Below are 12,970 nucleotides of genomic sequence, written 5' to 3' on the forward strand. Positions count from 1 at the left end.
TGTTGAATCCGGCATTTAGTGTGTGATCGATTTGTGAGATGCTTATTGTTTTGTAAAAATCAATCAACATGAACCGTTTTACTTGTTTCTTTATTGTTTTTGGTTTCTTTTTTGCAGAAAAAAAATTAAACACCCTTTTGATCTTACTTTGTTTTTGTCGCATTTGTTCTTTGAATGTAATGCTATATCCAGTATTTAGCAACATTGAAGATGGGGGGGATTTAATGCAAGTGCTTTAGAAAAAAAAACTGAGATTGGAATATATTGTATACTGTAACTTTTTACGTTTCTTCAATCAAATACCGACCTCTGTGGAAAGCAGTTTTAACAGCTGTGCTACTATCTGTGTTTATGCTACTAGTACTTTTTTTATTTTAGATGGCGTCCTTCCATAAGCACTAGCTCTTATTCAGAATCAGAATCAGAATGAGCTTTATTGCCAGGTATGTTTGCACATACTAGGAATTTGTTTTTGTGACAGAGCTCCACAGTGCTACAGAATGACAGTGACAAGACGATACATATTATAAAAAGAACAATATAGAGGTATACAAAACAGACAATGTGCAAAAATAGCAAAGACATTTGAATGGAAGTAAGTATGTGCTTTAAATAAATAATGGAAAAATGAATAAAGAATGTATAGTGTTGTATGTTCCACGATCAAGTGTTCATGAGATGGATTGCCTGAGGAAAGAAACTGTTTCGGTGTCTGGTCGTTCTAGTGCTCAGTGCTCTGTAGCGCCGACCGGATGGTAACAGTTCAAAAAGTGAGTGTGCTGGATGTGAGGGGTCCAGAGTAATTTTGGCAGCCCTTTTTCGTACTCTGGATAAGTAGAGATCTTGAAGGGTAGGGAGGGTTGTACCAATGATTCGCTCAGCAGTCCGGACTATCCGACGTAGTCTTCTGAGATCAGAATTTGTAGCTGAGCTGAACCAGATGGTAATTGAAGTGCAGAGGACGGATTCAATGATGGCAGAGCCACTCGTTAGCCACTCGTTCTTGTTCTTTAGCTACTAGTGTTTATTATTTAGGTATTGGTGTCTTTTGTAAAGTTACCAGTACTTGTTCTTTAAATTAGCCTTTCTGCCCAGTGTGCAAATACTATGTTGAATATTAATGATCCAGAGACGCACAGAAATTAGATGGCAAACTGATACCAGGAGATGTTTTTTTTTTTTTTTAAGGAGACGGCATCGAAAAGACTGACATGTCTAGTAAACCTTTAGGGGAGAGTGGAGTGATTTGTGCAGGGGGGGTGGAGTAGTTTCATCCCTTGTTTCTAGAAAACCATAGACCACATACTTTTGAGGAGCCATCCAATTTACCTATCCCCCAAAGAAGAGACATGACATGAGAGTAAATCACATTTTAGCTCAAAAAAACTGTTTTTTGCCTTGCAAAGTAAAAGTTACATTAGAGTTTTTTTTTTTTAATTATTGTTGCGTCTGAACAATTATAGACACGTTTGAAAATATTTCACATGTTTTAGTTATTTAGAAGGCTAGATCTACCTATCTGCAGATTTTAGAAAGACAGACTTTGCTTCAACACAGCTGTCTGTAATTATCACATGCTACCTCAGATTAATTATCTGGTTCGGGTGTGTTTGATCAGGGTTGGAGCTGAACTTTGTTGGATGGTAGATCTCTAGGAACAGGGTTGGGCATCCCTGATCTAGACCCACATACCCACAGAGGATAATCTTTGTGAGGAGATGAGCGTGCCTCATCAGTGTTTGATTTATCTGCCGTTTGTCAGTTTAGGTGGCCTAAGTCACAATGGGCTGTTCAGAAATGTTCATTAGAAAGAAACTTCTTTCCTATATGTTACATAATTGACAGCTTTCTAATTATACACAAATATCATATATTGTGCATTTGTGTTTTCGGAAAAGCCAACATGCCAATAGTTTAATAGGGTAGCGATATCTAAATAAACCTTAAATTAGCCATTTTGTATTGAATTTGTCTTGATTTTATATTGCATTACAGTTCATGACATTAAAATGTTCTTTTTAACTTAAATCCCTGGCACAATTAACCCCGATGTATTCTCCCCAAAGGCACATCTTACCCCGCACCGGGGGCAAGTTGTGCCACGAGACCACTTTTTTCTGTACGCTGTAATTCTTAATCAGTTTATTTCAGATCCAAAGTTATTGTTCCCAGAGGTGCACAACATCCTGAAATATATGTACATGCATTACTGTCATGTCTTCACTACAAAGTCACTGAGTAAAAACTGGCACAATCACCCCACTTTCCCCTACTGAAAAAAGATCTTTTGCAACCGCTCACCTTAAAAAATAAAAAAAATTGTTCAATTCAATACATTTATTTTAGTTACATAAAATTAGTTGACTAACTTGCAACATTTTATTTAAATGTAGCTAAAATTATTAGCTTAATTTTTTTTTAGTAAATTAAAAAAAACAAATCAGTGTTTGAAATGGGCTCACATGAATATTCAAACAGCCCAACGCCACCTTTATTTGTTTCCTTCCGCGATCGAGGCTGCATTCTAAATGGCAAACTTAATGAGTAGGTACTTAATTTCGAAAAGTACTTAAGGAGCGCTGAAGAGTACATACACTACAGCCAAATCTTGAGTATGCGATCCGGACGCTATCATGCGATCTACGACGTTAAAACGAGAGCAACAATTTAAAAGATACCAATCTTTATATATTGATGTTGATGAAATTTCTAAAAACATAACGTCGGTGGTATAGGATATATAGTCTAGAATATAGTTCTACTATAGATAATGTTATATTAAAATATATGATATACTATATGAACTATTAAATGCACACTGAAAAATTTAATGAAAACTGATTTTATGGACCGTGTAGAATATTAGCACTTTCACAACAAAATAAACGTTGTTTTTATTTAATGAATAGTAAATAAAAGCCCACTTTATTCTCTTTCTCTGGATAACAGATTCTTTTCAACTAACTTTGTAATACCAAACAGGCCTTAATCATGTCTAGAACACTTGAGGGACCTTTGGTTTTGAGGAAAATATAAAGACCAGACCACCATAGTGGTATTTATTTAAAGAAACTAAACAAATTTAAATAGATTTATCTAGGGGCATAAATTAAAAGAAAAAAAAACGGTTAAAGAATAAGAATTTCTGTAAAGTAATCTAATCTGCAAATAATTTTTTATGTTAAAATTTCAGTAGAATTGTTGAAAACGCACAACAGAAAAATGCTATTGTCCTCATAATCAATTTTGAATTACATGAATCACTTAAATGACAGACCTGCTTTCCATTCAAAACGACGAAATTTGACCCAAAAAAAGTTGAATAGTTTGCATCACTGAATATTGTTGGGCTTTTACGTTCCTTAGTCGAACCGACTTTCCCATAGTAAGGAACGCAACTTTCGTCGCACAAGCTCTTTACTTTCAGTTTTCATGCAGCATTAACCACAAGCCAAAAGGGTTATGCTTTCAACCAAACTGTAGCCTACATGCATTTCAGACGCTTATATTATGTTGTTGCCCCGTCCAGACTCCAGGCAATGAATGCACATTATTGAAAGAGTGGGAAATTTTAGTATTTTTATTGAACTGCTCAGGTAATTTCAGTGGTAGGCTATAAAACATCGTCATGTATTAAACTACTGTAACTCACAAAAACTCTCGTTGTCAGTCTCTTCTTTTACGCAACAGACTGAAATAAGCTACTGCAATTTTCTGGTGTTATTTTATGACTGTTGGGGCAGTCTCCAGCTATATTTCTCAAAATACAGTCTGCTTCAGAGTGGTTTTAATCACTGTACTGTAGATCTTTATCTAATTCTGATTGGGTGGGCTCAACCTACCCTTGCCCATGCCTGGAGCCGGCCCTGCATAATCAGTCTTAAAAGTGGAACATGGAAATATAATCGATGTACTCCAAAAAAAAGATTTATGTACTCGGTATTGTTTCCTAATGGTTAAATATTAAACTTCTTGAAATGAGAAGTAAATTTGGCGGGAACGGTCGGGTCCAAAGATCGGGAGCGGGATTAGAAAAGTAGTCCGCGCAGACCTCTACTCCTGACAGTCACCCACCTAACACTTGTTTGTTCTAAGAATGTAGAGTATGCTACATTATGCTGATGTTTTCAGCAGCAAGTTTTATTTTAGTTTCCAGAATATTCTTCTAAAAGGTAGGATAACGTTGTCTAAAAACATTTTACAAATGTTTATGGATAACATTGTTAGAACATTATCTTCTAACATTCTAATAAAGATTTAATCGAGAAGCTTCCCATTGGACATTGAATGTGGACCCTAATGTTGCTCAGATGTCAAATTATGGTTGAAAGTAAAAACCCATCTTCATTAAATAACTCCAAAAACAGCATTACTAGCTGTAATGGTCTCCAAGTTGAAATCTGTCAGGCTTTTCTTACATTATTTTCTGTAATGTACTGATAAATATTAGACTGTCATATATTTTAGATTCATTACACACAACTGAAGTAGTTCAAGCCTTTTATTGTTTTAATATTGATGATTTTGGCATACAGCTCATGAAAACCCAAAATTCCTATCTCAAAAAAGTAGCATATTTCATCCGACCAATAAAAGAAATAATATTCAAATAATTATGTTCAGTTATGCACTCAATACTTGGTCGGGAATCCTTTTGCAGAAATGACTGCTTCAGTGCGACGTGGCATGGAGGCAATCAGCCTGTGGCACTGCTGAGGTGTTATGGAGGCCCAGGATGCTTCGATAGCGGCCTTAAGCTCATCCAGAGTGTTGGGTCTTGCGTCTCTCAACTTTCTCTTCACAATATCCCACAGATTCTCTATGGGGTTCAGGTCAGGAGAGTTGGCAGGCCAATTGAGCACAGTAATACCATGGTCAGTAAACCATTTAACAGTGGTTTTGGCACTGTGAGCAGGTGCCAGGTCGTGCTGAAAAATGAAATCTTCATCTCCATAAAGCTTTTCAGTGGATGGAAGCATGAAGTGCTCCAAAATCTCCTCATAGCTAGCTGCATTGACCCTGCTCTTGATAAAACACAGTGGACCAACACCAGCAGCTGACATGGCACCCCAGACCATCACTGACTGTGGGTACTCGACACTGGACTTCAGGCATTTTGGCATTTCCCTCTCCCCAGTCTTCCTCCAGACTCTGGCACCTTGATTCCCGAATGACGTGCAAAATATGAGCAACAGTCCAGTGCTGCTTCTCTGTAGCCCAGGTCAGGCGCTTCTGCCGCTGTTTCTGGTTCAAAAGTGGCTTGACCTGGGGATGTTTCTACTCCAGACTCAGTCCACTGCTTCCGCAGGTCCCCCAAGGTCTGGAATCGGTCCTTCTCCACAATCTTCCTCAGGGTCCGGTCACCTCTTCTCGTTGTGCAGCGTTTTCTGCCACACTTTTTCCTTCCCACAGACTTCCCACTGAGGTGCCTTGATAAAGCACTCTGGGAACAGCCTATTCGTTCAGAAATATCTTTCTGTGTCTTACCCTCTTGCTTGAGGGTGTCAATGATGGCCTTCTGGACAGCAGTCTGGTCGGCAGTCTTACCCATGATCGCGGTTTTGAGTAATGAACCAGGCTGGGAGTTTTTAAAAGCCTCAGGAATCTTTTGCAGGTGTTTAGAGTTAATTAGTTGATACAGATGATAAGGTTAATAGCTCGTTTAGAGAACCTTTTCATGATATGCTAATTTTTTGAGATAGGAATTTTGGGTTTTCATGAGCTGTATGCCAAAATCATCAATGTTAAAACTATAAAAGGCTTGAACTACTTCAGTTGTGTGTAAAGAATCTAAAATATATGAAAGTCTAATGTTTATCAGTACATTACAGAAAATAATGAACTTTATCACAATATGCAAATTTTTTGAGAAGGACCTGTACATTACATTGTCAAGTCACTTTTATTTTGTCAGTGTCAGTCAGTGGCATCAAACAGGAAACGGTGGTTATAACAAACCTTAGTTGTGAGAAAATTTGTAGGGTTCGTTTTGGTGGTCGTAGGGTAAGTAATGAAATGTAATGAGGCAGGTATACCAACTATTGGAAACGTAAAGACGTTAAGTTTCCTTCCTCTTGCACTTGCGCCGATGCTGACTGTGACACTGGTGTTACGCTATAGAGCTGTATATCTGTCAATCTCATAATTAATACATTCTTTGAGTGTGTCTAATAAAGCAAATGGCACAGTCACTTGTTTCGCAGATGTCTGTGTTACTCACACGGACCTCGTCTTTGTGTAAGTTCATCTTTCCTTTTTTCATCAATAGATTCATAAAGTTATTTAATGGATGATATTTTAGTTTGTACTACTTTTAGTGAAATAAGCATTTTGTTTTTCAGAGACGTGGTCTCAGAAATGTTTTTGAAATGATTAAATATAGTTTGTTTTTAATAAACACACACCCTTTACATTGTTTACTGCATGTTACATGAGGTATACAAAAGGAATGATATCAGCGAGACTGATCATTGGATTTTCCTTTCGTACCAGTGGCCTTAGACTGAGGTAAGCTTGAGATTTCTGTGGATAAATCTATACAAATGAACTCAGATTCCTTGCTCTGAAATTAAAGCTAATGATTCTGTTGTCTACAGTGTGTTCATTGGGGTCAACCTGCAAGCAACAAGAATAAGTCTTTATGGAACAGGATCTGTTCGAAGTTTTAATCTTTACTGCATATCTGTATGTCTGAATACATGCATTAAAGAAATACAAACAATGCATTGCATTTTGTATTAATTTTCTTTTCTCATGGCTCCCTATTTGTAATTAAACATAATCGTTTAAAATAATTCAAATATGTGGATTTACATTGCATAAATTTTGGTTTGAAAGTGAAAACCCAACTTTGTTTGATGGTCCAATGTTTTATCAACATTTTCAGCACATTTGCTTTGGAAACACATAGTTGCAGCAACTGAAAGGATCAAGACCCCAACTTAAGCAAACACTTATCTACCACCATTAAACCACCATTAACCTTCAGCAGACTCTCAACATCAGTGTATAAGACTTTTATCATATTCACAAAAAAAATCTGTGTTGTGATTTATTTAATCAATAAATTCCCCATTACAGTATGTCAATGAGATCACTGTGTCTCTGTACTAGTGATGTCCGGTTCGTGAACGAATCATTCTATTTAACCGGATCTTCTTAGTTCACCAAATCGAACTGAATCGTTTGAAATGGTTCGCGTCTCCACTAAGCACTAATCCACTAATTACTTAAAGGTTTTTACTTTTTAACGTGCCCGACACTCCCTCTGATTCAAAATAAACCAATTTCCAGAGTTATTCAGTTACTCAAACAGTGTTTGAACGGCTGTGAAAAGAGAGCTGATGATGCACATGAGCAGAGCAGCTGCCAGAGCGGTTGTCGTTCTCGAGTCATGCAGCGGTTGTGGGATCACCAGTACACTGAACGAGAAACGGTTTCTTTCGGATCACCAGTACACTGAACGAGAAACGGTTTCTTTCGGATCACCAGCACACTGAACGAGAAACGGTTTCTTTCAGACCACCAGCACACTGAACGAGAACCGGTTTCTTTCGGATCACCAGTACACTGAACGAGAAACGGTTTCTTTCGGATCACCAGCACACTGAACGAGAACCGGTTTCTTTCGGATCACCAGCACACTGAACGAGAACCGGTTTCTTTCGGATCACCAGTACACTGAACGAGAAACGGTTTCTTTCGGATCACCAGTACACTGAACGAGAAACGGTTTCTTTCGGATCACCAGCACACTGAACGAGAAACGGTTTCTTTCGGATCACCAGTACACTGAACGAGAAACGGTTTCTTTCGGATCACCAGCACACTGAACGAGAACCGGTTTCTTTCAGACCACCAGCACACTGAACGAGAACCGGTTTCTTTCGGATCACCAGCACACTGAACGAGAACCGGTTTCTTTCGGATCACCAGTACACTGAACGAGAAACGGTTTCTTTCGATCACCAGTACACTGAACGAGAAACGGTTTCTTTCGGATCACCAGCACACTGAACGAGAACCGGTTTCTTTCAGACCACCAGCACACTGAACGAGAACCGGTTTCTTTCGGATCACCAGCACACTGAACGAGAACCGGTTTCTTTCGGATCACCAGCACACTGAACGAGAACCGGTTTCTTTCGGATCACCAGCACACTGAACGAGAAACGGTTTCTTTCGGATCTCCAGTACACTGAACGAGAACCGGTTTCTTTCGGATCACCAGTACACTGAACGAGAAACGGTTTCTTTCGGATCTCCAGTACACTGAACGAGAACCGGTTTCTTTCGGATCACCAGTACACTGAACGAGAAGCGGTTTCTTTCGGATCACCAGTACACTGAACGAGAACCGGTTTCTTTCGGATCACCAGTACACTGAACGAGAAACGGTTTCTTTCGGATCACCAGTACACTGAACGAGAACCGGTTTCTTTCGGATCACCAGTACACTGAACGAGAACCGGTTTCTTTCGGATCACCAGTACACTGAACGAGAACCGGTTTCTTTCGGATCACCAGCACACTGAACGAGAAGCGGTTTCTTTCGGATCACCAGCACACTGAACGAGAAACGGTTTCTTTCGGATCACCAGTACACTGAACGAGAAACGGTTTCTTTCGATCACCAGTACACTGAACGAGAAACGGTTTCTTTCGGATCACCAGTACACTGAACGAGAAGCGGTTTCTTTCGGATCACCAGTACACTGAACGAGAAACGGTTTCTTTCGGATCACCAGTACACTGAACGAGAAACGGTTTCTTTCGGATCACCAGTACACTGAACGAGAAACGGTTTCTTTCGATCACCAGTACACTGAACGAGAAGCGGTTTCTTTCGGATCACCAGTACACTGAACGAGAAACGGTTTCTTTCGGATCACCAGTACACTGAACGAGAAACGGTTTCTTTCGATCACCAGTACACTGAACGAGAAGCGGTTTCTTTCGGATCACCAGTACACTGAACGAGAAGCGGTTTCTTTCGGATCACCAGTACACTGAACGAGAAACGGTTTCTTTCGGATCACCAGTACACTGAACGAGAAGCGGTTTCTTTCGGATCACCAGTACACTGAACGAGAAACGGTTTCTTTCGGATCACCAGTACACTGAACGAGAAGCGGTTTCTTTCGGATCACCAGTACACTGAACGAGAAGCGGTTTCTTTCGGATCACCAGTACACTGAACGAGAAACGGTTTCTTTCGGATCACCAGTACACTGAACGAGAAGCGGTTTCTTTCGGATCACCAGTACACTGAACGAGAAACGGTTTCTTTCGGATCACCAGTACACTGAACGAGAAACGGTTTCTTTCGGATCACCAGTACACTGAACGAGAAACGGTTTCTTTCGATCACCAGTACACTGAACGAGAAGCGGTTTCTTTCGGATCACCAGTACACTGAACGAGAAACGGTTTCTTTCGGATCACCAGTACACTGAACGAGAAACGGTTTCTTTCGATCACCAGTACACTGAACGAGAAGCGGTTTCTTTCGGATCACCAGTACACTGAACGAGAAGCGGTTTCTTTCGGATCACCAGTACACTGAACGAGAAACGGTTTCTTTCGGATCACCAGTACACTGAACGAGAAGCGGTTTCTTTCGGATCACCAGTACACTGAACGAGAAACGGTTTCTTTCGGATCACCAGTACACTGAACGAGAAGCGGTTTCTTTCGGATCACCAGTACACTGAACGAGAAGCGGTTTCTTTCGGATCACCAGTACACTGAACGAGAAGCGGTTTCTTTCAGATGCGTCCGATTCAAGAATCGATGAGCTGATACTGTGGGCATTCGTGACTCGTGCAGATGCCAAACATAAACAAGCTCCTGCTATGAATGACTCCATCTGAACCGAGCTACTTCTTTTTTACGACTGTCTCTGTGCTAATGCTATGAGCGCGGTTAACTGAGGACTTGAATGAGGGGATCTGGTGAAACGTGTTTATAACAAATAAATCTTTATGGATTGTGCATGTGCATAGTACGCTGATCGTGTTTCTGATTAGAATTAATTTATCTTATAATTTATTATATAAAGAATTGTCAAACTTACTCATATGATCACTGCATGTAATTGTATATCGGTGCTTAGATGCAAAACTTAATTGTCAGAAACTTGTCAGACCAAAATTATGTTTAAATTATTAGCTACTGACTTTATTTGAACATTGACTTAGCATAAAAGAACTGGTGAACCGGTTCTTGAAACGAACTGTCCGAAAGAACCAGTTCGCGCAACAAAACCGAACTTCCCATCAACAGTCTACACTATTTTCTCTACTCTACTATAAAAATACAAAACCTGAATATCATATAACAAGTAAGGGATAATGTACAGGCAGCCGGTAGTTATCGCAGAAATAAGCCCCGACAGTGTGATCAGGACCCGACGCGAAGGTAACTTAACAACAACCCTTAAATGTCAAATAAAATTAAAAAACTAATTTTAAGAAGTCTTTTCCTTGGCTAAAAACACATCAAACAGTACTTAATTCCCACATTTATACTCCTGATCAAGCCCTGTGCAAAGCATGCTGAGACACTTCTGTAAATTCTGATTTACAGAAGTGTCTGTTATGTTGTTTTGTTACCATTGTAGTGAAGAGTAGAGCTTGTGGTTAGTTTGAGGATGGACAGCAAATCTTTAAAACTGCAACTAGGTCTGCATGGTGTATAGAGCTACTAGTGTGTAAATTTAGAAGAAGTTGTTGGGTTGACACGTTCAGCGCTTGAGTCATACATGACACATTTAAGTAAATAAGGATGTTTGACTCATGAATCTGCGGTATCTACTTAACTTGACCTCAGGTTGTGAAACTGTCACCCAAACAAATCTCCTTTTATGTCTCCTTAACAAGAGCATCAATCCACGCTGTAGAAAAATCCAACTTGCACAAAAAGTTTGAATAACTTTCTGTTTTTCTCAATTACTTCAACACATTTCTTGAAATTATGCCTCTTCTTTGTGAAACTCTAAACACATATCCACAACTTCTAACTCAATTCCCCAAACTTCCTATATTGAGGTAAAAATGAAACTCTCCTCTCAAAACAACTCAATATTGCTGAAAAACCAAACTTTGATGCAGTTACAATTCTTTTCAACTGTTTACACACATTTTCAAAAATTTGCCTGTCTCTCAAAACTTTACACACAAATCCAAGAATTGCACACACAAAATGCAAAATGCCTCACATCTCTTGCAAAATCAAGCACTGCATTCAAAATATCACAAACATGTCTCAAAAGCAAACAGATGTCTAACGTTGCAAACACCTTTTTTTATTATAGTTTATTATTATAGTTAGTGAAACCTGACACCCAAGGAGCAAAACCTCAGCCCAGATCTACACAACTAAGCAAGCACATTCTCAGCCTCACACTTTTTGCAAAACACTTCACACCTTTTTGTGCAAGACACTATACACACTTCTCTATATTAGTCACAGAAATCCGCAGAAATGTCACTTCTTTGCAATTTTAAGGCACTGCTTTCCAAAATACTACGCATATGAACCAATTGATCAAACATGGACATCAGGTGTGCAGACACTTAGGTGCTTAACTGTAAACTCAACATCAAGGTGTAAGCACTATAAAAAGGCTGCTAAAACCAGCCTAGGCTGGTTGGCTGGTCTTAGCTGGTTTAAGCTGAAAGTAGTTGGTTTTCAGGGTTCTTTGATGAATAAAAAAAGAGATGTGGATGGAATTATGAATGCCTTTAATGTCATTTTGATTAATTAAATGCACATTTACATTTACATTTATTCATTTAGCAGACGCTTTTATCCAAAGCGACTTACAATTGGGGAATACAACAAGTGATTCATCCTAAGGAGGCAGATCGACATAGGAAGTGCTCAAAAATACCATATGTCAGGCGTTGTTAGATGAGTACGGGCTAGAAAGGGAAGATCAGGAAAGAGAGGAGAAGATTTTTTTTTTTTTCAATTGAGTCAGATAGTGGGTTTTCAGCAGTCGCTTGAAGACAGTTATGGAGTCTGCGTGCCAGATTGGGGTGGGAAGATCATTCCACCAGGCAGGGACGTTGAAGGAGAATGTTTTGGAAAGTGATTTCGTGCCTCTCTGTGGTGGTACAATGAGGCGTCTTTCACTAGAGGATCTGAGTCTTCTGGAAGCAATGTAGATGCGTAGTAGTGAATGGAGGTAGGCAGGTGATGAGCCGGTGGCTGTCCTATAGGCCAGCATCAGTTTCTTGAATTTGATGCGAGCCGTAACCGGTAGCCAGTGCAGGGATATGAAGAGAGGTGTCATGCACCTTTGCTAAATAAAAGTACTAAACTCAAACCTTCTGAATGATAGCATTTTTCTGATTTAAAAATTTAATTAAATTAAAAATTAAGTATTTTTTTTATCGGGAATGTAAAAAGTGGACATTTTTACATCAGACCGGAGCCAAACTGGACTGAATGTTCAGCAAACATTGTCTAAACTTAACCACAAACTCAAAATTACCAAATATGATCCAAATCTCAATTGCTAATTGATATGCAAGCATTAAATCAGCCACTGGCTTCTCTGATCTCAAAATGTCAGCATCTATGTCGGGTTTTAAACAAACAAACAACATATTGGTTGACAATGAAAAATATACACTGATGACTTATATTAAACAATGCTCGAAATATACCAAAGGAAGATTTCAAAGAATGACTTCATTAGTGTGCAACTGTGGCAGTCAGAAACTAACCACTTCCTGTGTACCAAGTTCAATCCAGAGGAAAGTGATGTAGCTTGGGTATGCTATCTGTCACTTCCTCTGATCATTCATGAGAGGTTTTTAGCCTAGAAATAGATAAATTCTTTAGACACACACAGACATCAAGAACCAGCCTATGAATCTCAACAATGGTGACATTGTAACTAAATTCACATGCATGAAAATATATTTTCACTTCTGTAAAAGGAACATTTTCCTTAACATTT

The sequence above is a fragment of the Garra rufa genome, chromosome 14 (genome assembly GCF_049309525.1).
Source record: "Garra rufa chromosome 14, GarRuf1.0, whole genome shotgun sequence".
Taxonomy (NCBI): domain Eukaryota; kingdom Metazoa; phylum Chordata; class Actinopteri; order Cypriniformes; family Cyprinidae; genus Garra; species Garra rufa.